Source organism: Dicentrarchus labrax, unplaced genomic scaffold, assembly GCF_905237075.1.
Source record: "Dicentrarchus labrax unplaced genomic scaffold, dlabrax2021, whole genome shotgun sequence".
In the NCBI taxonomy this organism is placed as follows: Eukaryota; Metazoa; Chordata; class Actinopteri; family Moronidae; genus Dicentrarchus; species Dicentrarchus labrax.
In genome coordinates, this window is record NW_026136712.1 from 9,695,844 (window position 1) to 9,723,163 (window position 27,320).

At 42.9% G+C, this 27,320-nt stretch overlaps 1 protein-coding gene across 1 annotated transcript in view; it reads left to right on the plus strand.

Annotated features, from left to right (window-relative positions):
• lrrc3ca (leucine rich repeat containing 3Ca) overlaps positions 1 to 27,320 on the plus strand; it is a 148,694-nt gene that overhangs the window by 81,780 nt on the left and 39,594 nt on the right. The window lies entirely within an intron of this gene.

The window sequence follows — 27,320 nt, forward strand, 5'->3', positions numbered from 1 at the left end:
TTTGCTGCACTAAAATCACAGGTGGAGGATGTGTTCATTTTTACTTACATAAAGGTAGCATGCACTGTGTGGAAATCTTGCATTCAAGGTTCGTCTTAAGAGTATAAATGTATTATCAGCAAAAAGTAAAAGTACTCGCTGAGTGTTATAATGTTATATTATTGGGTAATATTGCCTAAATCATTAACATACAAGCAGCATTTTCATGCTCTGGCAGGAAGGGTGGGGCTAATATTATATACTATTATAGGCCTATTATATACATTGATCACATGTTTTGTTCATAAAATCTCCAGCTGTCAGATAAATGTAGTGGAGTAAAAAGTAGGCTAAAATATTTCCTATATATTTAATATAGTGGAGTAGAAGTAGTATAAAGTCACATAAAATGGAAATACTCAAGTAAAATGCAAGTACCTCACAATCTTACTTAGGCGCATATTTGAGTAAATGTACTCACTTATTTTCCATCTGTTCTCAGTCTGGCAGCCAAAGCCCAAGTTTCTTGAGTTGCAAATAAACTAACTTTATACTTAAGCTTTAATGTGAAGTGGCGTCTCCAGTGAATGTGTGATTGTGTAACCTGTGATATCTTAAAACAAATGCAACCAAATACAGGTTTGCAACTGAAAGTGTAGCAAGCCGAAGGAAAACACAGCAAAATGTGTTGTTCATCAAACATTTTTGGCAAAACATGGATGAAATGTATTCAACATTTGCATAAAGAATACTACATTTTGAATATAAGAACACCAACATAGCAATTGTGCATTTGTCATACAACCAACAACAAATCAGAACTTCCTTGCTACATATTTCATACTGTTGTAATAATAATGGCTCCATCCCCAAACTACATCTTTCATCAGTGATGTATGATAGAGGTTTTACAGGAACTTCCCATAGAAAATCTAGTTTTCCTCACAATACTTTCCCCTTTTTTTCAAGCCTGAAAAACACTGGATAAAAACGTCAACTCCATATCATCTCTATGAGACTCCAGATTTTATTCAAATATGTATCATTTGTATAAAATTTTAAACAATCTGGCCCATCCTCCATTGCGTGACTCTGCCTCCGCGTCCTGCTGAGAACACCATTAAAGGCTCTAAAATATCTTCCATCACAGATTGTGCTGTACCCTTTTGTCACACTGCATTTGAGCAGCGAGCTTCTTCTGTCCAATCCACCACTCAGAAGGATTCTCTATCATATCACATAAAGGGCTGCAGCTCTTTTTATATTTTAAACCAAATTATACATTTGTCTTAAAAGCAATCCAACTGTGTGCTCACTAATTCTGCATTTTATTATTATCTTACATGCTTTAGCTGGTTTTTACATGTTTCTATCATCTGTAGTGGTGTGATTTCTTATATATGATCTACTGTGTTATTCCTCTTTTTTGTGATGGATGTCTGGATGGATAACTATGCATGCTTTTTAATTACTAGCTTGTCATCTTGGCTGTTTTAACAGCTGATACAATTTCTATGATACTGGTCAAGGTTTAAGGTTTAAAACAAGGAAAGTTCACAAACCAAATTTTTTGTGTAATATTATTTTATATTATTCTAATTATTTTTCACCACAGACAAATGAAGCTCCGGTACCTGGTTCACAGTTTATCGACTATGCAAATAATTGTTTAATTATAAATATAAACAACAGCTTGATCAGTAATGAATTAACTGTGTGGCTTTAATGTTCCCATGTATACTCCCATGTGCATGTGACTGTGCACACAGGTGTGCAAACAGTAGTAGGTGTGAAGGAGTGCGTGCATCTGTGAGCATGTTTGCGTGCGAAGGAGCTGGCTGCCAGGGGAAAGCGCAGGTGCTCTTCTGTCTCTCAGATATGACTGCTACACTCAATAGCTTTCCGCCCCAGAAAGCAAAGTTTTGTGACAGGTGCTAGATGTGAAACCCCTTGTCCCATATGATTGGACAAAAGGCCATAAGACAGCTAGTGACATACTTTGCCTCTACGTTACCTTCTCAGTTGCATTTCATCTTTTTTTTCCTTGGAGCATTGACACTGCTACAGAGAGGGTGCGAGCGACAGTATCCTCCTTGTTTCCCCTGCTGCCTTTAAGGCTTTCTTATACAAAAGCTGTGAGTGGCACTAAGCTGTGTCAGTTGTCACACATCACCACACAAGTGAGGAATGCAGTGCTGTGGGGCTTGGTGGGTTGTGACATGGGACACACAGGCATGTGAGTAACCGTGGACAGAGGGAGTTGTGAAATGCTAAAAGAATGTACTGGTGAAAGTAGCTGCTGTCATAGCAGCATGGTTGAAGAGATGAAACTGTCTTATTTCACAGCCTTCTGACAGCTGGAGCTGGGGCCCAGCATGCATGTGTATAGAATGTGATCATGCAAACTGGATGGGTTCGCTCTCGTTCACTCAACTGCAGTGTGGGGATTTGTATTGTGTTGTGTTGTGTTTCCTCTACATATCTCTAGGTTGGATAGTAAGGCCTCTGGGGTCTCCTTAGCCCAGCTGCATCCTCCACTTGTAGCCAGGTTTACACTGGAAGTTACTGGAGTTGAATCTTAATGGCTTTCCAGTCTAGTCCCTTCTACTCTGAGATGTAGATATAGACTGAATTTCAGCATGCTCTGTACAGCTTATGTACTGACATGTCAAGCATAGTGAAAAGCCATGTGATGCATGTTCCATTTAAAGCTTTACATAGCCGCACTGCATGCAAGAAAACCTTCACAATGTCAGGCTTGACACAGTGGCTTATAAAGCACATGCATTAGCTTGGTGTCTGGCTACTGTACAGAGATAGAAAATCTGAGTTTGGACATGCTTCGAAGAGCTGCCTTCTCCATTTTCAAGACTTTCGAGGAGAGACTGGAAGTGACAGACAAGCCTGACATTGATATGAAGGATTAAGTAAAGTATGCATACAGAATGTCTGTCTGTACTTTTGGCCACTAGAACATTTACCACTGACTAGTTTCTTTTTAAATTGGGAGAGCTATATCCATTACGTCAGTGGTTCCCACCCTGAGGGTCTGAATCCCCGTATGAGTCAGACAATGTAAATATAAACAAACAAAACCAATGTCCTCTAATGTTAGTTTTTTGTTTGGATAGTTGGGTCATTTTACCAATTTAGTCCTCTGCAAGTAATTTATCAAATAAAGTAAGGGGGGGAAAAATGTCTCTTTGGTTAAACTGGTCACAGTCCGCAAACATACACAAACCAGTAATGATGGGTCATCAGTAGACGTTGCTTTATTTTAAAGGAATAGGTTGATATTTTGGATGATTAGCTTATACACTTTCTTGCATAGAACTAGATGAATAGACTATACTAAATATGAAGCTAGAGCCAGAGAGTTATTTTCTTTGCTAGTCTGGTTTTATCCAACAACAGCGAAATCCACCTGCTAATACCGCTAAAGCTAACAATTTGAATAACAAATTAGCACGTTACATCTTGTTTGTCACCAGAAGAAAAAAGATTTGTAACGACTGCTTTACTTAATACAGACAAACACTGAGATGTTTTAAGATCCAGTGTTCTCAGTGGTCTCACAGAGCTGCCTTAATCCTGTGATCCCCTCCTATCAAAACCATAACATGAAATAGTTCCTATAGATGGTCATTGTTACAGGACTGTAGTGGAGTGTCTCTCTCGTGTTTCATTTTACAAGGCACCTGGTGGGCCCCATGGCAGGTGCTCAGTTTCCGCCTCTAAACGTCGGGTGCCTATTTACTGTCTAGTGCGAAAGTCCAGTGCTATTTCCAAAGTGTGGTAACATTAGCCAGCCTGATCAATGCTTTCACCCCCAGCATGGGTCCACATACCACATGTCACGGTCTGGTTCACAGAAAAAAAGAGTGGGTGACAGAGAGGCAGGGGGCCCCTCCTCTGCATACGGTGTCACCCACACCCAAGAGAAACATTTCCAGTTCCCCAAATGTCAGTGGACAATTACAGAGGGGGCGTCTAACACACCAGGGCAACATGAGAGCCCATTCACCTGACGTCAGAAAGGCCAGCAGTCTACCGGCCTTTCTTGGGTATGCATTTGGAGAGGATCTGAGGACTGGTGTAAGAGAGAGAACCGTGAAGGTGCCAAGGCTTGGTGGTCAATCCCCATCCACAGAGTCCCTTGACTTTTAATTCATCAAGTCTGCTGCTGCCTTCTTAAAACCGCATATTTATTTGGAACTCCCAGCAGCCAACCATTCATCACTCTGCGACTCCCCTTTATTAGCTTGTCATCTGTAGTGGAGTGTAATGGTGAAACCGTCAAGCAGCCTCCATGGAGAGGTCTTCATGGCAAGGCTGAAGGCTACATGATTTTGCTTAATAAAAGAGCTTTTCTGGATACATCACCATAAGATGTCACACTATTTGAATGCTGAAAAGTAGCTACCCTGCCAGTAGCAGAATGTGCCACCCGAGTCTGTAAGTGTGTCCGGATTGGAGTACTGAAAAGCTACATAGCTTTCACACTGATTCACTTTATGGCGCTAGGTTGTGAAGTATAAAGAAGAAATGAGCAGCAAAGGGAAGAAAAAGGGGGCATATGAGATTGTATCAGCCGCATGGAAACAGTTAGCCAAGCCCCAAAGCCTCCTTTGAACTGCAAACAGCTTTCACTCGGAACACATTCGAATAACATGCCACCAACATGCAAGAGGACTTCCACACACACATTACCACCACCATCACCGCTGCCACACACAGGGACCGCCCTGCAAACCCACCGACATCCTTACCTAATCTCACCTGCAAGAGAGAAAAGCCATTATACAGTTTAATTTTCTCTTTCTCATTTTTTCCCTCCTGGCAAAAAAAAAAGATGATTTTTCAAACCTCTGACAGCCGAGCCTTTCGCAGGATTTAGTCCATCTGAAAACATGTGGTAAGCCTTGTGGAATGTTTCAAATGATTCCCAGATGTGGGCCGCAGACAGGTTTAACCCATTCTTTTCCCGCTCAGCTGCAGGGAGGAGGTATAAAAGAGGCCTTGCCGGGAGAAAGTCTGAGCAATATCAAAAAACTTTTATCCCTCTCCGTCGATTTTTGTTACTTTCAAAGCATTAGGGCTCACTGAACTGTGGCTTAATGTAATTTGCCGTAAAGCTAAAAATGGAAGTCCTCTTATGCTGCATTACCCAAGAATAAAGAATGCGAGAGCGCTGCTTTTTCCAGATGACTCAGCAATCGCAGGGACCTGGCAAAGTTAAGGAAAACACCTTTATTAGGGACAATTCATTCTCTCGACATGGTTAACTTCTCTCCGCATTGCTCAATACACTGTTTTCTTGGCTTTTGTCCCCTAAGCAAAGCAACCTGTAACAAAGCAGAATCTTTCTCGTCTATCGGCTCTAAAGCACCGTCTCTCAGGGCATTTAATATAGTCTGCTGAGCTTTGCCAGTGCCATATAAAAGAAATGCAAGACTTAAGCTTACTTAATGCTTCACTTGAACTTCATCATCATTGTTTACATGGTATGATTAAACCAGGGCTCAAACTGGAGTTGCTGGATCGTTTTATGAGGGACATTGTTGTTGTAGTAACACTCCCAAAGATGGCGGTTTTGATGAGATAGGGAGGGAGGTAACAGAAGAGCCAAACTGCTAAACGGGGTGGAGAGAGTGAGCCGCTTGATATCCTATGAGCAACAAACTCAAGTGACCCCATTCCCTGTTCTCCCTCTCTATCTTCAGCCCTGCCGTTCCCTCCCCTCTGCCTTTTTCTCTCTTTCTTTCTCTCTTTCTCCTTCCCTCTATACTTCCCCCTCTCTCACCAGCCTAGCCAACTGTGAAGCAGTTGTCCAACACGCCCGTCAGACTTCCAGCCAGCATGTTGGAGTGAGTCCCATTATACACAATCATAACAGACAGAAAGGGTACATGCAGACAACTGATAGAATTGCACTAAAATTGAGGGCAGAGGAGAGTAGCAGGCAGTCACTCTGGCAGCAAGTTGGTGAGCAAGCAAAGAAAGATAGGGGAACAGTCAGAGAAGGGGACACAGAGGGAATAGGCTTGTGCTATGAGGCTCTTAGCAGGATACCATAGGCCATATGAGGCCAGAGCAGGCTGGGAAAGATTGTTACTGCTTTGAGCTTCCACATGTGAATGCACCGCAAAACCCCCTCTCCCTTTTTTGCCTCCCTCCCACAAGCCTCCCTAAGGAAAGACCAGTGTTTTAAAAGAAGCACAAACAACTGCCAACTCCAAATTCTGCTTTTTATTTCTGAAGGGGAATCAAGCATGCTTTTGCTTCCTTAGCTGTGCTGTGTTGCAAGCAGCATCATTGCTCCGTTACTGAGGTCACCTATTAAGACAGAACGCGTTTTTAGGCCGGCCTGGGATCGTATTCAGAGGGGATTAGGCTAAATGTGCAAAAGGGTCATATTTGTGTACCCTTCATTTCCACCTCCTCCCATCAAATATCCACTTTTTTTGTTATCATGTACGGTAGAGGAGATGGAATATATACGTAGGAAAGCATTCAACACCAAGTGCTGGATATCAAAAACTGAAGATCATTGTGAGTGATTTAAGGTTTTCAAGAAATAGTTTGACTTTTTGGCAGATACAGTTATTCCCTTTCTTGCCTAGAGTTACCAGGCAAGCAGCGCAGACACCAGGAAGTTATTGCGCCCAGAGCTGGTCGCCAAGAAGAAGCAGTTTCAGCGCATAACTTCCCACAAAACAACAAATAGCTGTTTTTACATTTCGGTTTGAGTACGGTGGAAACAAATGAGATACAACAAGCGAATGAATGAGCTTTAGAAGTGCTTAGATGGATTTCTGAACTATGGAGTGAGCCAGGGTAACTGTTTCCTCCTGCTTCCAGCCTGTATGCTAAGCTAAATTAGCGGTCATCTGCATGTAGTTTCATATTCATCATATGGACATGAGGGTGGTATTGTTCTTCTCATCTAACTCTCGGCAACAAAGAAAATCTGCATATTTCCCAAAATATTGAACTATTCATTTAAAATTTGGCAGTGCTGTAATGAAAACAAAGTCTTCCAAGTCCACCTCTTATGCCTCTAAGCCAGCAAACATGACTTGTGGTAATGTCCTGTCACGCAACATGAATGAAACATCCTTTCCAAACTAACCACCTGGCAGCCTCCATCTGCACAGCGTCTTTATACCCGCACATAAGGTTATGTTACACCCCCTCCTTTTCTCCGCGTCTTCCATTTTAGATCATCGGGGTGCCAGTCGCCAACATGTTCCCCTTCCCAGCATCTCATCAGAGGAAACCCAGAGAGTATGTCCCTTTAATTAGACCGCCCGTGAAAATAATGGTGCATTAATGACATTTCTATGGGGGCCAATGAGCTGGAACAACAGAGGAAAGACTAAATCACAAATCAATTCCAACAAATGTAATTAAGGCTTAATTAGCCTCCAGGGTGTCACTGGAATGCCATGGAGGGGATGATGTGGAGGAAGAGAGAAAGAGAGAGGGGAGTGAAAGAGAAATTTAGAGAAAGTGAGTCGTCATGGGTCATGAAAACAATGTCCGCTCTTTAACCTACGTCATGTATAACAAACATACAAGACATACTTCATTTGTTATGTATCATGCGTTCATATCATAACATTTCTTAATGTTCGCAGTGCTTTGATTAAAGTCATAAGAAATGCTTACAGCTTCTGTATGTTAAATGTGTGGCTCTTGGCACGTGTCTCCGTGGTTTTAAAGGGGAGGGCTGATTTAAAGGCAACACTTCCAGTGTGGAGCCACACAGCCAGCGCTGGGTAGAGAAGTGCTAATTCTCTATAAAAACAGCAGCATGTACGGTTAAGCCCAGCAACATTCTGGTGTTAAAAAGAAAGGAAGGGGGGGAGAAAAAAAACAACAGAGAGGGAAAAAAAAGAAATGCAAAACCGCAGGGAGGCTTGGAGAGGACTGGCCTGCTCGCTGGATGCCAGATCACACAAACACAGACTCTCGCGCCAATAAATGAGCTTCATAAACTGCAATTAAAACCCTGGGCACTAATTTAGTGGAAATGGCAGCCTGTAAAAAGCGAAGAGTGTTAGAGAAAGGAGGAGAGGAGAAAGAGAGGCAAAAAAGGGGAGAAGTGGAAGTTTCTGGGCTTCAACTGATTTTTTTTTTACTCATTTTACATCCCTTGCATTAATGCAAAACATACCATGCTTATGCTTTTTCCTGGCTTACCACCCACATGCAAAAAATGGACACAGTGAGTGACTCACTTTAATGCATGGAACACACATAGGCTGTTTTTCTATATATAATAACTCTAATAGCATCCATATTACCAAACATCACAAGAAAACACAAAATGTCACAAAAAGATGCTTTCTCTTTCTCTTTCTGCCTTCGTACACTCACACGTTCACTTCATACACACCTACACCCTCTGAAGCCTCTCCCAACAGCCTTCCAGGACGGCAGGCAGGCAGGCAGGCAGGTCTGTCATATCAGAGGTGTTGGGGGTGGACTGGACACGGCTGATGGGAGACATCTGCCCTGGCTGCCTGTCTGTCAGGGTCAAAGACTATAGAATGAGGTGTCAGCATTGTGATAAAACAGCCCACACACTCACACACATGCACACAAAGACATACAAGGAGCAGAAGGAGAAAGAGCCCCTCCATAAACACATCATACTCCCACCACCCAGCAGACTGCATGGTCTAAAGTGACACACTTGATATGCTCGTCAGGCCCATGTATACATTACAGCTAGCCATGCTGTAATTGGGGATGAGTGGTCATGTCATGTGACGCAGAGCAACTCTGTTAGATAATGTTGAAAAGGCCTTTCGTTCGCAGCAGTGCAGAGTGACAGCGGAATATCAGGAGCAAGAAGCGGCCGCTGCATGTGAATTCCTTGTAAACCAGCAGGCAGCTATTCCTCCACACAGGATGGGTGGTTTCAACATCTCTTCCTGGTAAAGATTACTGCTGAGTATCGTCTGACCTTGTGCTGGCTCGTCTTCCCCTCCTTTAAGACCGATCATAAGTTGGAGCTTTAAATGTTATTCACGGAACTTGCATAGTCAAAATTCTTCAAATGTCAGGAAAATGCCAAATACCACGGTAATGTCAATTAAAACGCTCCCATATCATACCTGTAACCGCAGATACAAAAGCTAAAAGCAGCGCTGTGATCTTTTATAAATGTCATACACTTATGTGTAAGTAGTATTTGAGCTCTATTTATATTGTTGTGTATATATGTTGTGTGTCAAACAATGTGACTGAAAAGCCCTGAACACACACCAGAGCACCATATCCCTGTGAAGGCTAAGCATGCACTGAAACTAAGTAAGCAATGCCCTGTGCTATGTTGCCTTTTTTAATTGCTTATTGATTGTTATGTCATGCTGTGACAAAAACAGGGGAAACAATGGAGGAAAACCTGGAAGTGATGAGAATTGAGGGGTGTAATGCATGACTGGGCGGGAGACTGTCTCAGAGGGGGGCGAGCATAAAGTAAACTCTGCTGGAGAGTAAATAAAGGGGATTTACTTAAACACACCCTGCACTGCCTCCAGTTTTAAAAACAATAGCCACCATTTTTTTGGTAGTAGACTTTATTATAAAATCTATATCTATCTATAGAAATAGAAGAGAGCTACACAGATAAGTAGACTTATCCTCAGTTGCCAATGTGGGCATCAAGCAACTCTGTCTTTGTGAAAGAGAAAAACAACATGAGCTTGGCGACGGAAGTTTGAGGTTAAGGCTTTTATCACCACCCGAATCCTCTGCTGTATCTCTTTTTGGGTTTCCTGTGTAAGTCACCATTACACTAATGTGCCCTTGATGACTCTCTGCATGAACAATCACACACAGTTTAAGTTTGGGTTACTTTTATCAGAAAGTAAAGAAAGTAAACAGAAATTTACTGAATTAGTACAATTTATCAAATGAGCAGGACTCTCATTGTGATGAGCAAAATCTAATAACTCTGTTACTATTATGAGAGCTTTGTAGGATTAGTGTTTCCGAGATCAAAGGTTTGGAGTAGATTTTATCAGATCACGTACTTTCAACGCCCTCAATGGAGAAATAGCTTCCTCTACATGAAAAACAGCCAGTTCAACAGTGCTATATTACTCATTATTAACAAAGAAAATCAACTTATCAAGTGACTTTTACATATTCTGACAATTATTATACTATGACACACAAACCATAGCCGGCCAGACTGTAGACATTTCAGTCAAGAGTTTCTGTATCTATATTGGCAGTCTGACTCACTGTCACTATGACTCATCGCATGCAGGCACGCAAATGGGAAATGATACCCGCATATAATGATCAGTCGGGATCAGATGTTGCTCATCTGTGACTCCTGCCGCTTTTCTCAGGGTTACAAATGGCTGCACAGAGACTGGCAGAAACAGGCAGCAAGGAGTCACCATAATCCTCAAATGTCTCCCTGTGATCCACAAGGAACCTGCTGCTGATCTGATCCAAATGAGGCGGAGAAGGAAAACTCCTTCCCTTGATCTCTCTGCAAGAAAAAAACAAATAACAGAAGGCAAGCAAGAGAACTGCAGCAGTGTGAGGGTAATCTTGCACAGCCATGCCTCTGGGTCAAATGACAGGGGGTTTTAACAAAGCAGGGATGAGCAGGAGTACAGATTTCCTATTTCGATCCAATATCAAGTAATACAAGACTAATGTATCAACCCCAGTATGGTTTTAAAAGACATCTTGTCTTGGATCAAATCTGAATAAAATACCACACTCACTGTGTGTTCAGTTGACTGCAAATACAAAAAGCGTGTTTACTTGTTCAGCAAATTACAATTCTGCCCTTTTTGTGGGTTATTTTTTAATAACACTCAACAGCATTGCTACTACTAATGTTCCTCTGTTAATTCACAAAAACACAAGCTTTTTCCTGTTGTCTCTGCCACTGAGATATGCGGTTTGTCTGTGTGTCTATATGGGGCGTGAAGGGAAGAGGAAGTAGCTATAGATTCTTGTCTACAGCTACATGTTACTTTTTTTTTATTGGCACCTTTTCAGTCTCAGATACATAAACAATTTCAAAACAAAGTGTAATAATTTGAGTTTTGTTTAATGATACAGTTCACAGTGTTCTTTTAGAGAAGATATTCTCACACAAACATGTCTATATGAAGCACCGAAAACTGTCAGGACACCACTGTGGGCTGGGGCTGTGAAATAAGCTTCGAAATGAAAACTTCCGCTGTGCGGACAGTTAATTTTCTAATAGCTTGATTGCTACAAAAACAGTACTTCAAAGTGGCCTAACCAGTGAGGTTACTGGCACTGTAAATAAGCCAATTATGGAAAGTTGTTCTACTTTGGCAGGAAAATAAACCAGACATACTGTTTATGGGGTCTTGAGGTGGGCAAAAGGAGAAAGTATCATTAGGTTGGAACAGTGCTGTGTGACAGCAAGTTTGACCCACCTACTATGCTGCAGCTGATTAGGGGGTGTAGTTTAATAAGGGATAACCTATAGTGATGTTGGGAAGAGACTGTAAAAACAGTCAGGGATTATCACGCCCACCACAGGGCACACGGGAGCAGTGGAGGCAGGCGTGACTGTTGTATCTGGAGATGGCCAGATGTGTTAGGAGCTCAGTGACAGGAACAGAGATTAAGGTCGCACTGTCCTGGTTGGATTAGTGCCAGGCACTACATGATGCTAATGGACTGGCAGTGCCAGGCAGAATGAAGGCATAGGTAGGCTGGCAGATGTCGACACGAGGATTTTATGTTTGTGTCCAGCCCCCCCCCCCTCCACACAGCTCCCTGGCCCCCTCTGCAAGCCAACTTTAACTCTACCCAAGCAGATGAGCAGATGATATAAAAGGCTTGGTGGCAGCGGCTGGGGTTATGAAAGGTCCCAACATTTTGGCCTAATAGTGGATAGAGAGTTGGCCTTCTTTCTGTTTCTCTTTTGTAACATTTTATCCCTCCAATATAAATGTTTTATTGTCAGACAAGGAAAAATACTTTGCCAGAACATTAAGGTAACCTTACCTGCTGGGTGTAATAAAAGGTGTTCATGTCCACTCCCTGCACAAACTAATGCAATCCAATGCAATAGCTCTGCAATAAACAGTACCTTTGTGAAGTTTATTACACTCAGTTATTGTAAAAAAAAAAAATGCATTAGAGAGGCACTGATTCAGTCTGTGAGATAGTTTGTTGTGGTCATGCATTGGATTACATTTTATTATACTGCACAGGTGTTACATGTTGTTGTGTCTGCACCCTCTAGAGGCAGGTAGGTAAAGGCACTGAAGCTGAGTTGAGCATAGATGACTGTATACACGTTTTTTTATGAGCCTGTTGTTGTAGCTGACCCCAGAGCAGGTCAAAGGAAAAACAGCAAAGATGTCACAAAAAAAGAGGAACAAAACATAATGTACACACATACACGATGAAATATGCAACTCAACACAATGCAACGCAAGTCACTGTGGTGCAACACAGTGCTTTCCCAGGACCACACCTGAGACCTTGTCTTATTATTTGTCAATCTGTCTGTAATTTTGAACCTCATCATCTGTAAAAGAAAATAACAAGTATGTGTCTATCAAGTTCTCAGAGCCCAAGGTGACTTCTTTAAATCACCCAACCCAAAGACATTCTATTTACAATTAAACATGTTTCAGAAGCTGGAACTAACAAATATTTGGTATTTTCTGTTGATTGATAAATTACTTAAATGATGAGCCTCACATTCTGCTGTATTCTCTGCTGTCAACAAATTCCATGAAAAGACTAAAAACCAATAGTACTTTAGTCTGTCTCTTTACAAATACGTTTTGCTGCTCTGTAACTTCCTAACACAGGCGCTGTAGTTTTTCAAACAAATGTTAGTCAAACATTAGTTAATACTTACTAGTTGGATTAATACATATCCAGTGTGTTAGTTATGTGTGTGTTTTTATGCCAGCAGGACATTGTATGTGGGACTGAATCTGAATAATCTACAGTGTGTGTGCACGTGGTAATGAAGGAACACGTCACCCTCTGCAAAGAAGTTTTTAATAGCTTTCTGACAACTCACTTCGGCTCCCCATGCAATACTTTTTCTGTCTTTTTATATTACATTTTAATAAAATGATCTTTTATGGATGAATTGATCACATACATTTTTGTTGATTAATATTCTTTCAAATAATCGTTTTGGGACTGTGTGATAGGAAGAGCAGGAAACAAAGAACAGACGCAGACAGTGAAGGCAGCACAGCGGACAGTGAACTGGCCGAGCAGGCAGACAGCAGGCAGGCTAGCTCGCTCCTCTGGGGAATGGTTGGAAACAGGAACATGAGTCCACATTTCTAGACAGTAACTGGCCTAGTTTCAGAAATACAGACCATGCTCTCTCTCTCTCTCTCTCTCTCTCTCTCTCTCTCTCTCTCTCTCTTTTCCCTCTCCCTCTCCTCACCACCACAGTGGAGCAGCCAAACGAATCATGCAACGTTAACATCAAAGTTTTGCTTTCAAAGGTCACTGGATCTCTCATAGAACAGCTGACCTCTGTGCTGCTGGGGGGAGGAGGTGAGCCGATGAAGGCAGTGCTTCTGGCTGGATGTCAGTACTTTTTTTTGATATTTTGTCCTCCCTTCCCTCATCCCCTGACCTACCACCCCTCCATATACACATCTCATTATTTTTTGATATCCCCCTCCTTTCCCATCCCTCTATATCCCTCCCTCTCTGTCTCGCTGTCAGCCTCTCGCTTCCTCCCTTGTCCCCTCTTTTAAGGACACGGGCTTGTTGAAGTGGAAAGCCGGCCTGTCGCTTAATATTATGGCCAACACAGGACTGGTGGAGTGACACAAGGTGTGCAGAGCCAAAAAAATCTAAACTAAAAACGATCAGACTGCATTAGCTCGCTTTCTCTCTGTCTTTCTTGCTTCTCGGCCCATCCTTGCCTCATCCCTGCAGGACTAGAACACATACAGAGACGCTTAGAACAAGAGGGAGAGAAAGGAAGCGTGGAAGAGTGCTGTAGAGGGAAAGAGAAATGAGTAGCACAGCCAGTAATAGAGAGAGGAAGGACAGAACATGAGAGAAGGAAAGGGAGTCTTTGGAGCGAACTGTAATCCAATAACAGGTCTTGTGAAAAGACACGCTGACCATAAAAACTCCAGAGAGGTTACGTGGGGACTTAGCCAGATATATAGAGCATGTCCGGTTGGCAGAAGAGGATGATGGGACAGAGAAGGCCAAGAGAGAAAGTGGAAGAGATGACAGGTTTGTTCATTTGTTAATCCCCTAAAGCCCCCCCCGTCCGATGTGTTCATCCCAATCTTTCGCTCCGGTGGAAAGCCACCTCCCCCAACTACACTGTGATAAGATTCCCTGGAGAGAGTCAGATGGTCCCCATCCACCCCCTTCTCTCTTTACCTCCTTTTTCTGTTTTAACCTTCCTCTCTCTGTCACTTGGTGGGTCTTTCTTGTCTCTTCCTCTCCTGCCATCATATCACTCATTCTCACGGCACTGATGTGTGAAGAGCACTGGGGAAGAAACCTCCATGAGGGGCCTCTAAAGTATTCAAGGTCACCGCTTGACAAAGTGTACGCTGCAGCGCATGGAGTGTTTCACAAGGCATGTGATGTTTTGTAATATTTGATGCGCTTCCCTGCAAATCTGATGGGTGTGTGTGTGTGTGTGTGTGTGTGTGTGTGTGTGTGTGTGTGTGTTTGGGTAATTTGTGAAACAGGATGACCCATGGACCAGGGTGTGTCCCGACAGTGAGTGTTTACAGTCTTTTAGATGTTCTGTTCCAACATCATCTGTCTTTCTTAAGACTGGGTTGACTCATGGGTTTAGTTGTAGTTTGTTATCACACATATCTCATGTCTGGTGAAAATCTAGTATCTCCAGAATGATGACTTTCCAGGAAGGAAACTGTTTTCAGCATGATAGCGGCATAATTTTTTAAAGGCTTTCATAAACTCAAAGATAAGAGGGTGTTTCTCAACAATAGAGGACATGGTGATACTTTAACTGGCGCTAGAGCACAGGGTGTGATAGCTGAATTCTTGGTGCATGCCGCTTAACCGCAATGTCTCTGGTTCGATTCGAGCCGGGGACCTTTGGTGCATCTTGTGTCCTCTCTCTCCCCTTGTTTCCTGTCGGCCTCTATACTGTTTGCTATCAAATTAAGGCAAAAGTGCCCCCTCAAAAAACAATCTTTAAAAAATAAGTTAATGGTCCAGTGTGTAGGATTTAGTGGCATCTAGTGGTTTAGTTGCAGAGTCTGCCACAAAATGCACAAAAAATGCAAATGCCTTTCTATCTAGAGCAAGTTTTTGGTTTGTCGGTTCTGGCTGTAGAAACACTGAAGGCGACGCGTGCCATCTGTAGATAAAAAAGGCTCATTGTAACGCAAACAGAACACAACAATTCTCCTTTTCAGGTTATTATAAACTAATGAAAACAAACACATGAATTTAATATTCCATTTCTGCCAAAAACATCCTCCTAAATGTTAAATACTGGACCTTTAGAACAGTTTTCACATGACTGCAACAATATGAATTTGTATCTGCTCTGCTGGCTTTGCTGAACAAAACTGAAACCAACTATAACATGATGCAATAAAAACAAACCACTATCTATCAAATGTGATGGACATGATAGAAGACTCACTCACACTTATTTCGACACATACTGTGAGTGACAGTGATGTACAGTCTGCGGCCATCAGCCAAGCTAACATTGATCAGGACTGGCTGCCAGCTCACCACCAAATCAATCATGTCCATTGATCCAACACCATGGAAGAATGTGTGTGTATATTGGGGAATGTTTGTTGTTGCAGGCTATAAAGAATATGATATTACTGTGTTAAAATTAGTGGAAAATTGATTCTGATTTACAAGGTTGCAATGCTTGAAGAGCGCAGGCAAAAGAAAGAAAACTTTTGTACAGTCCACATCATTATTAAGAATAATAATACAAATATTGTAAAGATGTATGTTAAGATTTTATTAAAATAACAGAAAAAGTTGTATGTGCTTTGGCTGCAGATTATAAACTTTGAATACTCATCATCTTGCCTCCCATCCTGGAACGGAGATCAGAGTAGATAAAGAGGAAGGAGAGAGCAAAAAGAGTGAGAAAAGACATGGCCCCAAGACCTGTGTGTGTTTTGAGACTCTCCCTCAGTACTCCGTTTCTTCACAGTCTGCCCAGGTAGAGCTGAAGATGTTTGACACAGACATGGTGATAAAAGACAGGCGAATGAAGAGAAATTAATGTTACAGGGGGTGGGATGAGAAAAAGAGAGGAATAAAGTGTGTGTCAGAGAGAGAGAGACAGAGAGGGGGGGGGATACAAATGATTGCGTGCTGGCAGAATGAAGCATACTTCTGCTCCTCTTATCTATCTGGGAGAGGAGAGGAGACGAAAGCAGAGTTGAGTATCACACTGGGACCAAAACATAAAAATCAGATGGAGGGAAAAGAAGAAGTTTGGAAGGGGGAGGCAGGGGTCACCAGACCTCCCCTCAAAAAGAAGGACCGGAACATGAAGAGCCTGCGTTTATGGTTTAAGAACAATGTCCTGCATTCTTTTTCTTAACCACAAAACTGCAAGGCACTTACTCTTCTGCGTAGACACACATGCACAAAGGCATTTGCACACACACACCTCTTGCAGAAGACATAAATGCAGGCGTCCTCATACACATGTTCATGCACATAGGTACACACACTTTTTTTTAAAACGGGCACATTACACATGAAAGGATGTTGGGGGGGGGTCGGGGGCTTGTGCGTCGGTGGTGGGGGGCAGTGCAGGCGGCTGTTCAGAGTGTGTGTCTTTTTATCAGGTGAAGGAGAAGCAGGGAGGGGGCGGTGTAAGATTTATCTGCTGCTGTCGGAAAACTTTGACCCCGGAGTTGTAAATCTGTCAAAGGAGTCTAGCCAGCTCAACAGGAAACACGAAGAGGAAAGGGGGGATGTGGGGGTGGGGAAGTTGGAGGGGCTGGGATGTTTGGGGCGGGGGGTTTGGGGGGCACACCCATAAGGCCAACCATTTCAAAAGAGGCACTTTTTCAGAGTTGTGAGGAGAGGGGGTCCCCACCATGTTTACAATCCTGAAACTGATCCCTCACAGCCGGCGAATCTCCCTACAGCCCCCCCCCACACACACACACAGCCCATCACTCGCCAAAAATGAAATAAAATCAAAAACTCACATAAACAGGCAGGAAATGTTTTGATATATGAATGTTTCAAATGTCTGTTTGTAGCACATGTCGTCTTCCAGTGATTGTGTTGAGCTCGGTCAACTCTTTAATGAAATGCTGGAAGAATTCAGGGGAAGCACGAGTGGTATTAAGACATGTCGCTGCAGATCCATGGAAATAAATAAAAAGGCATCTTTTTCTCTCTGTCCGGGGCTTCCAAAGACATATTTGTAAGGCTTTTTTTTTAAAAGAAAAAAAGATGGATGCAAGATTATCAGTCCTGTTTCTTTTATTTCTGTGTAACAACTACAAAGTCAATTTACCATCACCTTCTACTTTATCTTCCTTTACTCATTATATGTTTCAGTGCAGCTGATCACACAGACCCCGTGTTCTCATTAACATGCTGTCAGACAACTAAATGAGTTTAGAATAGTTATTTGATTAAGGCTCTTAATCCAGATTCCCTCAAAATACCATTAGCTTTGGTTAAGGTAGCATTTATGACCCTTAATCAAATCACATTTTACTGTAATGCAGTTGCTGAATAACAGCAATTTATGTCAATGAAAAAAATCTATTATACTAAAGGGAGGAGACTCAGTGGTGACAGTCCTGTAAAAACTGGCAAGACCCAGCAATGGCCATGCTTGTAGGAGGACAAAGAGTCTACAGCCAGCTCTGTGAGCGAAATGCATGCTAACATACAATGACAATCCTAACATTGCCACCGACATTAACAAAGCAAGTATAATGTTTACTGTTGGTTATTGTATGTACTGTTTATGTTCAGCAACTGTCATACATACCCTGAAAAGAGATAATCATTTCTTACCCAGCAATCACAAGTGTAGAATTGAATGAGAAAGTGTTGCATTGAAGAGAGTATTACTAACACCAAATTATTATTTTTTTAAAAATATTTTCTTGATTTAACAGGACCTCTTCTCCCCTAAACTAATTAAAAGAATGCACCTTTTTTCTGCCTCATTAACCAAACACAGCATTCACAAACACAAACGTTGACTGTCGAGTTTTTTAATCCACATCCAGTGCATTATCAAAAAGCTCACTCAACCCCACATCTTTCCACTGGGATAAGTGTGACCGGTCTGTCCTGTGCATCCTGTCCTGTGTGCCTGCTCTGTGCCAGCGGGGCAGGGCAATTGGACACACTTTACGGGGACTAAAATCATCTATTACTGAGCCCTGGGAAACCCCAACACCTTGGCACAGGGCAGCACGCTGTCACAGACTGGCCTGGGAACAGCTCAATTAGCCACCTGGCCACTGCCTCCCCATCACAAGACCAAGCTTTTCAGCCCGTGGGCAAAGGTGCAATGGATCAAGAGGATGGAACGATTTTGGCAGCCAGCTGCACACACAGGCTTAAGGGAACACCTTCCTTAACATTGGATTTTTCTTTTCAAATCATCCATAAACCATCTCCATGACAGGAGTGCTGGTAGAGGGAATGAGATCATCCACGAGCCATTGTTCCCCCACACCTTTGCATTGCATCACTTTAACCGAGATACCAAGAGAAAACAATGAGAGACGATGAGAAGGCTGAGCTACTGTGTGAGCGAATTCATTCACAAATTACTAAGGGAGAGTTTTGAGGTAACAGTGCAAATGTGTAGGAGCATTTCTGAACTGCATGTAAACAGAGCTGTGAAAGTGCAGACAAAAAATACTCACAAGCATGTGAGGTGTTGATCTGTGTTTGATTTAGTAACTATATGCTAACAAACCTGGAGCCAGTGTGTGAGAGGCCTTAATCTATTTCTGCAGAAGTGTGCATGCAAATGTGTAGGAAGTGTGTAAATTACTGAGACAGAGGCTAAACAAGGGCATAGTCAGTCTGTGCACTAGGCAGACACTGAACACATACACATGAACTGTTAATCACACACTCATACACACACTACTCACATTACTGTGGGTGAGGGATTTTTTCATGCTTTCGTTGAGTGAAAGATAGAAAGAGAGGTGTGAAGCCTCAGTCACGCAATGCCGCCCTGTTTGGCTCGTTGTGTGTGTGTGTGTGTGTGTGTGTGTGTGTGTGTGTGTGTGTGTGTGTGTGTGTGTGTGTGTGTGTTTTGGGTGCCATGGCACCAATAGTATGCCAAATTTGGTATGCATGTTGTGGTTAGCTAGTGAGTGCATCTCTGCATACAATGGTGACAATCTGACATTGCACACAGGAAGTCATAGTTCCTGACACCACCCTTCTATACTCAAAAACAAGTTTGCACCTTAAAAAAAAAACTATTCCAAAAGCTTTCATCGCTGCTTGTCTGCTCACAGGTCTGGAAATATCATTAGTTTACAACAATGGACTCAAGGGACAACCCCACTAACAAACTAGCACACTGGACTGCCTCAAGTGAGCTTGGTGGCAGCAGTTTTCTATATATATATATGTGAGCATGCCTGCAGGAACATGTGTGCACGTGTTGGCATGGGCGAGGTACAGAGGGCATTAGAGGCCACATTTGGGGAACTTGTTGTGGTAACAGATACATGTGCGGCTTCATAGAAGGGGAAGTGAAAGCTAAGGGCCGCAGCTGTTCATGTCTAGAAGGCCTCATCTATTCTAACAATAAGAGAAAGGAAGTGAGGAGCAGAAATTGGCTGTGTGCCACAGTAATCTGAGTGTTACAATCTGCCATGCATGTGAGTTTAACTTGTGAGTATTATTGGCGTCTGTACCAGCAAGACACAACAGTCATACTTCCGTTTTTCAGCCCTTTTCCCTTTCCTTGGTTACTGCTGGTGGGATAAACACAATAAACAAATGCTGAATGTATTGTAGATTTTTTTTTAATGCAACTTACTAAAAGTTAAGTGAGTCATTCTGATTGCTGACAAATTGATTTGCCTTAACAAGAAAAGGTCAAAGTGACACCACATAGAAACTGGCACTCTGAAACCTCACCTAGGCTATTTCCTCCATCAGGCTGTGTGTCATCTGTTCCCACAAAGGCCTTGGATTATATAAGGTCACAGTGACTGGTTGTGTTTTTTTGAGGGCTCTTGGATCAAAATTGAACAATATTTTTCAATCTGATTTAATTTTGTTTTTAAATCAAACTGAAACCATATTGTGCTGGTTATGTACCGCCAGCAATTGAAGACATTCGTCCCTTTACAGCATTCAACAGATCACCCATCATACCGTTAAAGCTGAACTTTTATATATACATTCAAACTCCTGTCAATCACCCTGAGGTAAATCTCTCTGTGTTTCGCAGTATACAAAGTTTTTAAATCTAGAGTCTGTGGCAACATTCCCACACTGGAGCACCAGCATTGATGCATTTTACATTAACCAGCAATTTTAATCCAAAAAGGGCGCACTTACATGCCAGTGGAAAAGGCCCAGTCCATCCTGAGATTGATCGATCAGCTTGCCAACTCCTGGCAACAAGTTGAAAATATGTATTTCATAGTTCACCAATTATACAGAATTAGATGATTCTCCACCTCCATCCTCTTTCTACTCAGTGGATCCACCATCAAACTGCCCAATTCCCTGGTGCAGCGTACTGGCAGCAACTAAACTGAACGTGTGTATTAGACAACCGTTGTATGTCTCAAACATCAGCAGTATGTAATTAGTAGATGGAGCAGAGTCTGAGTCCTTGCTGCAGCGGCCATGTGTTCGACTCTGATCTGTGGCCCTTTGCTGCTTGTAATTCCCTCTCTCTCCCCTTTCCTGTCACTCTTCAGCAGTCACTATAAATTAGGCAATGAGCAGCCATAATGCCAAACTCGAAGCTTAAAAATACTTCTCAACAAATCGACAGGTGATGTAACGATAGGTCTCCAATTGAGTTTGCTGCCTTGGTTCACAAGGAATTTTTTTTATTGTTAGTTGATCTGTCATTGTTGGTTGTTTTGTTTTGTATTGAGCACCGACTGTATAACCTTGTTTTGTGTGTAATTACTCTCACTGCCAGAGGGGGAGACAAAGGTTCGGCACTGTGGCTTTAGAAGCTGGCAGAAATTGTGAAATGTTAAATTGTCCTGTGTGGCTGGCTAATCTTTTTCATTGTAGCTACAAAAGTCATTTGACTTCATAAAAAACGTATAAATGAACAGGCTAATAGCAAGCACTGTAACACTCAACAAGAGGACAAGCATACCTCCTGGAACAATCTCCACAGTGAAAGAACTGTTCCCTGAGCTAGGTCCTCTAGCTGCCCCAAAGGAGTATGTCTGTGGCTGATATAAGACTGTGTTTGTACTGTGGCCTCCCCCAGGTGTCGAGGTGTGTGTGCTTGTAGGGTGAGTAAAAGAAACTACTCGCATGCTCACATTTTTAAAATCAGCAGAGTAGTTGAGAGAAGTAGAGGTGAAAGTTGTTTTTGACCTGAACTCAAATATCCACACACTTCACCTCCCCATGTTCCCCCTCACCCATCTCACAGACTCCCACTCTAAGCTCCGAGCTCCAGTATGAAATCAACATTGGACCTGCAGGAAATGAGAGATCTCTACAGGAGATAGAGGAGGGAGGGAAGGTGGAGGAGGAGACAAAAGAAAAACAGCGGAAAGAACCATAGATTTGACTTTTGGCATCCGAATGTCCATTCTGCATCTCATGGTCCTGCTCCGTTCCTCTTTAACCTTCTCCTCTCTATGTCTCACTATCTTTCTGTCTCTGTCTCTGTGAACATCTGTTTGCTGTGTGTGTTCGTGCATGCAGCTGTGCCTGCGTCTATATAGTGAAGCTTGGAGGGCTTGCCTTATGAAAGGCTCCGGGCTTGTTGTTTTTTCCTGGCACAGTAATTCGCTGGCTAAGCCAAGAAAGTGGACAAGCAGCAAGCTATTTCAGCGGGGCCTTGTTTTTGTTGTTCCACGCTCAAAGACAACATGACCTCATGTGACCCCCGCCTCCTTCCCCCAGCTACTCCTGGCTGGCGTACAGCAAAGTGTTCAAGGTGTGGGAGGCAGATCAGGCACGACCATGCAGATCAGTCTGCACTTTGCTCCAAATGTTATACTTGAAAACACAGCGATTCAACAAGAAAGGCTGCTTTAAGAGACGCCGTCTCAAATGTACTGTGCAGGGCCGAGGGGGTATTTTGACTTTCAACATGTACACACAAGTGTGCATACAAATGTGTCTCTGTGTCTGTGTGCAGATAAGCGAGGCAGACACAGACACATACACACACTCTCATATGCACAAAGGGGTGGAGTAGCAATGAGGGGCTCGGTTAATGGCTTTTAAATTTCCACTGAGTGAGTGACTTACAACTGTGGAGGAGCACAGCTGTTCCTGATTTGGGGAACAAAGAGGGGGGAACGGCAGCGATCTGAGAGACTGGACTGGGCTGCTCAAATTTAATGGGCTAAAATCTCCCAGGAATGACACAGATGTGTGAGTGAGTGTATGCATTTGTGTGTGTCCACACTTGCCTGTAAGTATCTGTGGTCATCCTTCATGTACTTACTTTTCTGTGCGAAGTATCTTTTGTGTGCACGTTGGTTACAGGATACGTCTGCGTCTACGGCCATAGATTATGGCCGCAGAGCCAGCGACAGACCTATATGATATGATCAACTCATTTGGGAATAAACTAGAGTTGGAGAGGAGGGGAGAAAGCGAGAGGACGCTCAGATGAGTGAGATTTAATGCAGGGAGAGAGGAAGGGAGATGAAGAGAGAGAGGAGATTAAGGCCAGAGCTCATCTAAGCATGTCAATAAGAGCTGAACAATCTAATGTCAGCCAGGTGGAAAAAATCCAACTTGCTTTGATCAAAGACTTTCCATCTCTGGCAGACAACAACTCAGCATGTTCGAACGCAGCCTCGCTTGAAAACCCCATGCTTTCTTGATGTCAAACTTTTTATAGTGGAGTTCCATCCCTTGAAATACTGCTTCCTGACCCCCCCACACACACACCCACACAATCCCCCCTCTCTCTCTGTCTCTCTCTCTCTCACACACACACAGTTATTCTCCCCTCCGAGCTGCACTTTATTTCCTGCTGCTGGTGAACGCAGCCCTTTTCCTAGGAGGCCCCCTCGCTGCACTGCAGCCTTGTAAAACATAACAGGTCAGCGTCACATGACTGAGGTCTAGGACACTGAGGGCTGGGGCTGGCCCTCTGGCAGCGCTGGAGCAGGAGTTGGGTGTCAAAGTACACATGGGTGGGGCAGCGTAGAGGGAGAAGGACAGAGACTGACAACAGAGAGAGTGAGAGTAAGTAGTGAGGCAGAAATATGGTGAGGAGGGAAAGGAAAAAGAAGACGAAATAAAGAAAGTAAGGCAGGGAGAAATGAATGTTAGCAGTAAACCCATAATTCTCCCGAGAAGCTGAAACTACTAAAAGAATATTATTTCCATCCATCCATCCATCCCTCCCCAAAGAACACCTCTCTCAACTCTCATCTATCACCTCCTCCTCCCAAAAACAGTGTAACCCTTTTTTTTCTCACCTCAGGCCTGAGATGCTCAGTCACCCATAGACGGATGTAGACGTGAATGGGAGTCTCTGCACCCTCCCCTTCCTCTTCCTTTCCCTCTCCCACCCCTGTTTCACTGAGTGATCGGAGCTGACATACATATGGAACACACTCATCCTGGTAGCACTCAAAAGCGTGGGGGAGGGGAGAACATGCACACACCAATCCATAGATGCACACGCACATACCATGCAGGCCTATCAATCCCTGTGTACGTGCATTCACACACTATCTTCGCTTCTCCATCCAGGCTGTATAATGTCATGAATTTCTTCACCAGGCTCAGTTTCAGTGGTTTCTGTACATACATATGGACTGTTTTCTTTCCGTTTTTTTGTCATTTTGGCTTCTCTTACTTCCTTGAATTTTTGTCTCTTGTCTCACCTTGTATGTCTCTTACCCAGTCTCCATCTCTCTCTTTTGTTTTTGCACCAAGCCCTTGGAGTATGTCCCCAGAGGTCTCTGGCCTGTCACACTAATAGATTTCACCTTCTCTCATTTTCTCTCTCGCTGTCATTCCCTCTATCACATACTCTTCTCATCTGTTGCCCATTACGGGCACGAGTGTCTGCTTGCCACAAGCTACTACAGCTGAATGTTCTAAGCAAATTAAATATCTGTTGCTTTTTATATTCTTCCAAGTGCTAAACATGTCTGTGTAGATTTTGTTCATTTTTTCTAAATTAAGCTCACATTTCTTAAAAGCTGCTGCCTCTGGTAAAAAAAAAAAAAAAAAAAAAAGACATGCCGGGTCTCCTCAGGTGTTACTGTGAATGCACAGATTTTAAAAAGCTGACAAAGACCAGTAAAAAACAGCAACCGCACATTATGGTCAGTTCATGTTGCATTAAAACAAGAACAATCTACAGCCAGGCTAGCAGGTGTGTGAGGCTACTTAGTCACAGCAGTGCTCTGAGCCGAATGCTCAACATCAACATGCTAACATGCTCATAATGAATGCCAACAAGCTGATGTTTAGGAGGTATAATATTTACTATGCTTACCATCCTATAAACGTCTTACAAAGTAGCCTACAGCTGAGGTTGATGGGAATGTTTTGCAGGTATTTAGTCATAAAGAAAAGTTTTGACCTGATGATGGCGCTAGATTAAAAGTTAAGTTAAGGGCTCACCAAGGTTATTGCAGTTCATTCTGCTGAGGAACATGATTATGTGCATCAGTCCATTCAATAGTTTAGTCAGATTGGACCAAAGTGGTGGAGCAACTAACATACATCTATAGAGCAATGCTGCTAACAAGGCTAAAAATTCATTAGAAATTGAAAAAAATGTAGTTCTTGACAACTGGACACACTTCCTGTTTTAAGTCTGAAAAGCAAGCAAGCAAATTTTAATTTCAACCAATCCACTGCAATTGACTACAGTGTTTAAGGAAGTGAGTAGTCTGCCAGTCTTCAAATGACTTATTGGTTTATGATAAATATTCTAATGTCAGAAGTCTATGATGTCTGTTATTTGGTGCAACATTTGTGTTATTGAACCACATTACTTTATTGATTTTGTGCATTCATTCTATTATGTGTATGGATTCACATGCTGTCGTATCCTGTCAATGTAAATGCTTATCTGTCTGTATGTGCCTACCTCTACAGAAAATCCACAGTCTGTTTAAAGTATGCAGGAGTTTGTCAGAACGTGGCATGTCTGTGTCCGTTTGACAGCCTGACTTTGTGCATCTCTCTGACTTGTGTATTAAATTGTCCTCTAGAATCGACCAACAATCTCACCTACCCCTCTTCCTCTTCCCCCTCCTCCTCCTGGCTCCATCTTGCTCATCCTACTTGTCACATCACATTTCCCAAGCAGCCCCAGGAAAAGGGCAGAGGCCTTATGAATTGATGTGGGTCGCTTACAGGAGCATGGCCAGGACAAGGACAGGCAAACACAGGCACACACACATGCACACACACACACACACACACACACACACACACACACACACACACACACACACACACACACACACACACACACACACACACACACACACACACACACGAGTGAACGAGGGTGAGCTGACACTGTGTACACTCCCTGTCCTTCACCTGTCACCTGCTTTCATCTGCAGTGTGATCATGCACTCTCTGAACGCATTTCCAGGGTCTGCATACAAAATGTTAGTTTATTTGTAAATCTGTGCACACTTAAATGCATAGAAACACACATGCAGATTTCCTCGCCTTTCTAGCACACACTCTGACAGAGCTATGGTAACAATGCAGAGTTAAACCACATAGTGCTTCACTAGTTTTGAAAGCAAAAGCCTTCCCCGCCAGCCTGAGCTCCTCTGTGACCTCTGAGAACAAGCTGGGCAATGACGACACCTATTGGTGGACATGTTGCTCTGCAATGGGGGCTGTTATAGAGAATATATGAGATGAATAACCAGGGATATTGAGTGCATTCATCATCTACTGACAGTAAATTCACAGAAGAAAATTGACATTAGCTCATAAGCATCTATCACAGGCCTGTGTATTCGGCGACGCACATCTGAGTGTGGAATGCACAGCGGATGAATCAGATGCAATGGAGCAGAAGGGGGCTACGGAATGATATTTTCTGTGTTTTATACCAGCACTCCACAGTTTTCACACACACTTTCTCTCCGTTCATTTTCCCTGTCATCTACGTTCCCATGGTGCTTCTTGGTGACTCGTTCGTTACTCCTGATTTATTCCTATTCCCCAAAGTCCGCACACAGTCTTTTATATGTCCAGTTAAGCAATTCTCTCCTCTAATTGGTTAATGGAGGGCAGAGGGGTTTGGTGTAAAGGGAAATCCCAGGAGCCTCTGAGGCCTGCTTCATGCCCATTGGACTGGAAGGGAGCCAAAAATGTAGTCTCCATCACCACTAGCCCCCCCACGCCTCCGCTGGACTGGAGACGATCCAAGATGGATGCCTCCGGGGCTGTACTGCTGTGAAACTTACACTAATGTATATGAAATCTGATGGAGAGGAGCTTTGCATCCATCAATACTCAGATTTTCTATATTTAAAATGTTTGAGGTTAGGAAAAATTCACATTACATGATATTAAGAACCAAAACTGCCAACTTTAAATGACTTAAAACCCCAAATATGACTTCATAATCTGTGACAAAGATAAAGTAATCAAATTACATCAATAATGCATCAAAACCTGATCCATCAGCTCAGAACAAATTCCAAGACGGGAATTGCAGCATCATATCAAGCAGCCTGTCTCTGTCAGCGCTTTAGAAAAACGCTCTGTGGAAAAATGGAGCAATTTTTAGAGACTGTGTCTTGAAGCTCAGTGATCCACAATGCTTCTGCATGCAGCCGGCTCCCCGAGGATAGAGAAAAACACAGCATGGAGAGAGGGGAGGAGTGATGGAGGAGGAGGAGGAGGAGGAGGAGGAGGGGGAGGAAATGCACGTAAGCCCACAGAAGGGAGGAGAGGTGAGAGGGAAAATGATGCAGAAAGGAAATATAGACATGGTGTTCTGTCTTAATATAGATTGTTCTGTATAAAAGGTCAAAGTGGCAATGGGAGGGAGTAATGCAGTCTCCTCACTGGCTTTAATCTCTTCTTTGCATCTCTCTCAGCCTCCCATCTGTACAGCCATCAACAGTGGTGGGAGAAGTACTCAAATTTGTAAAGGTTCAGCAATGTAAAAA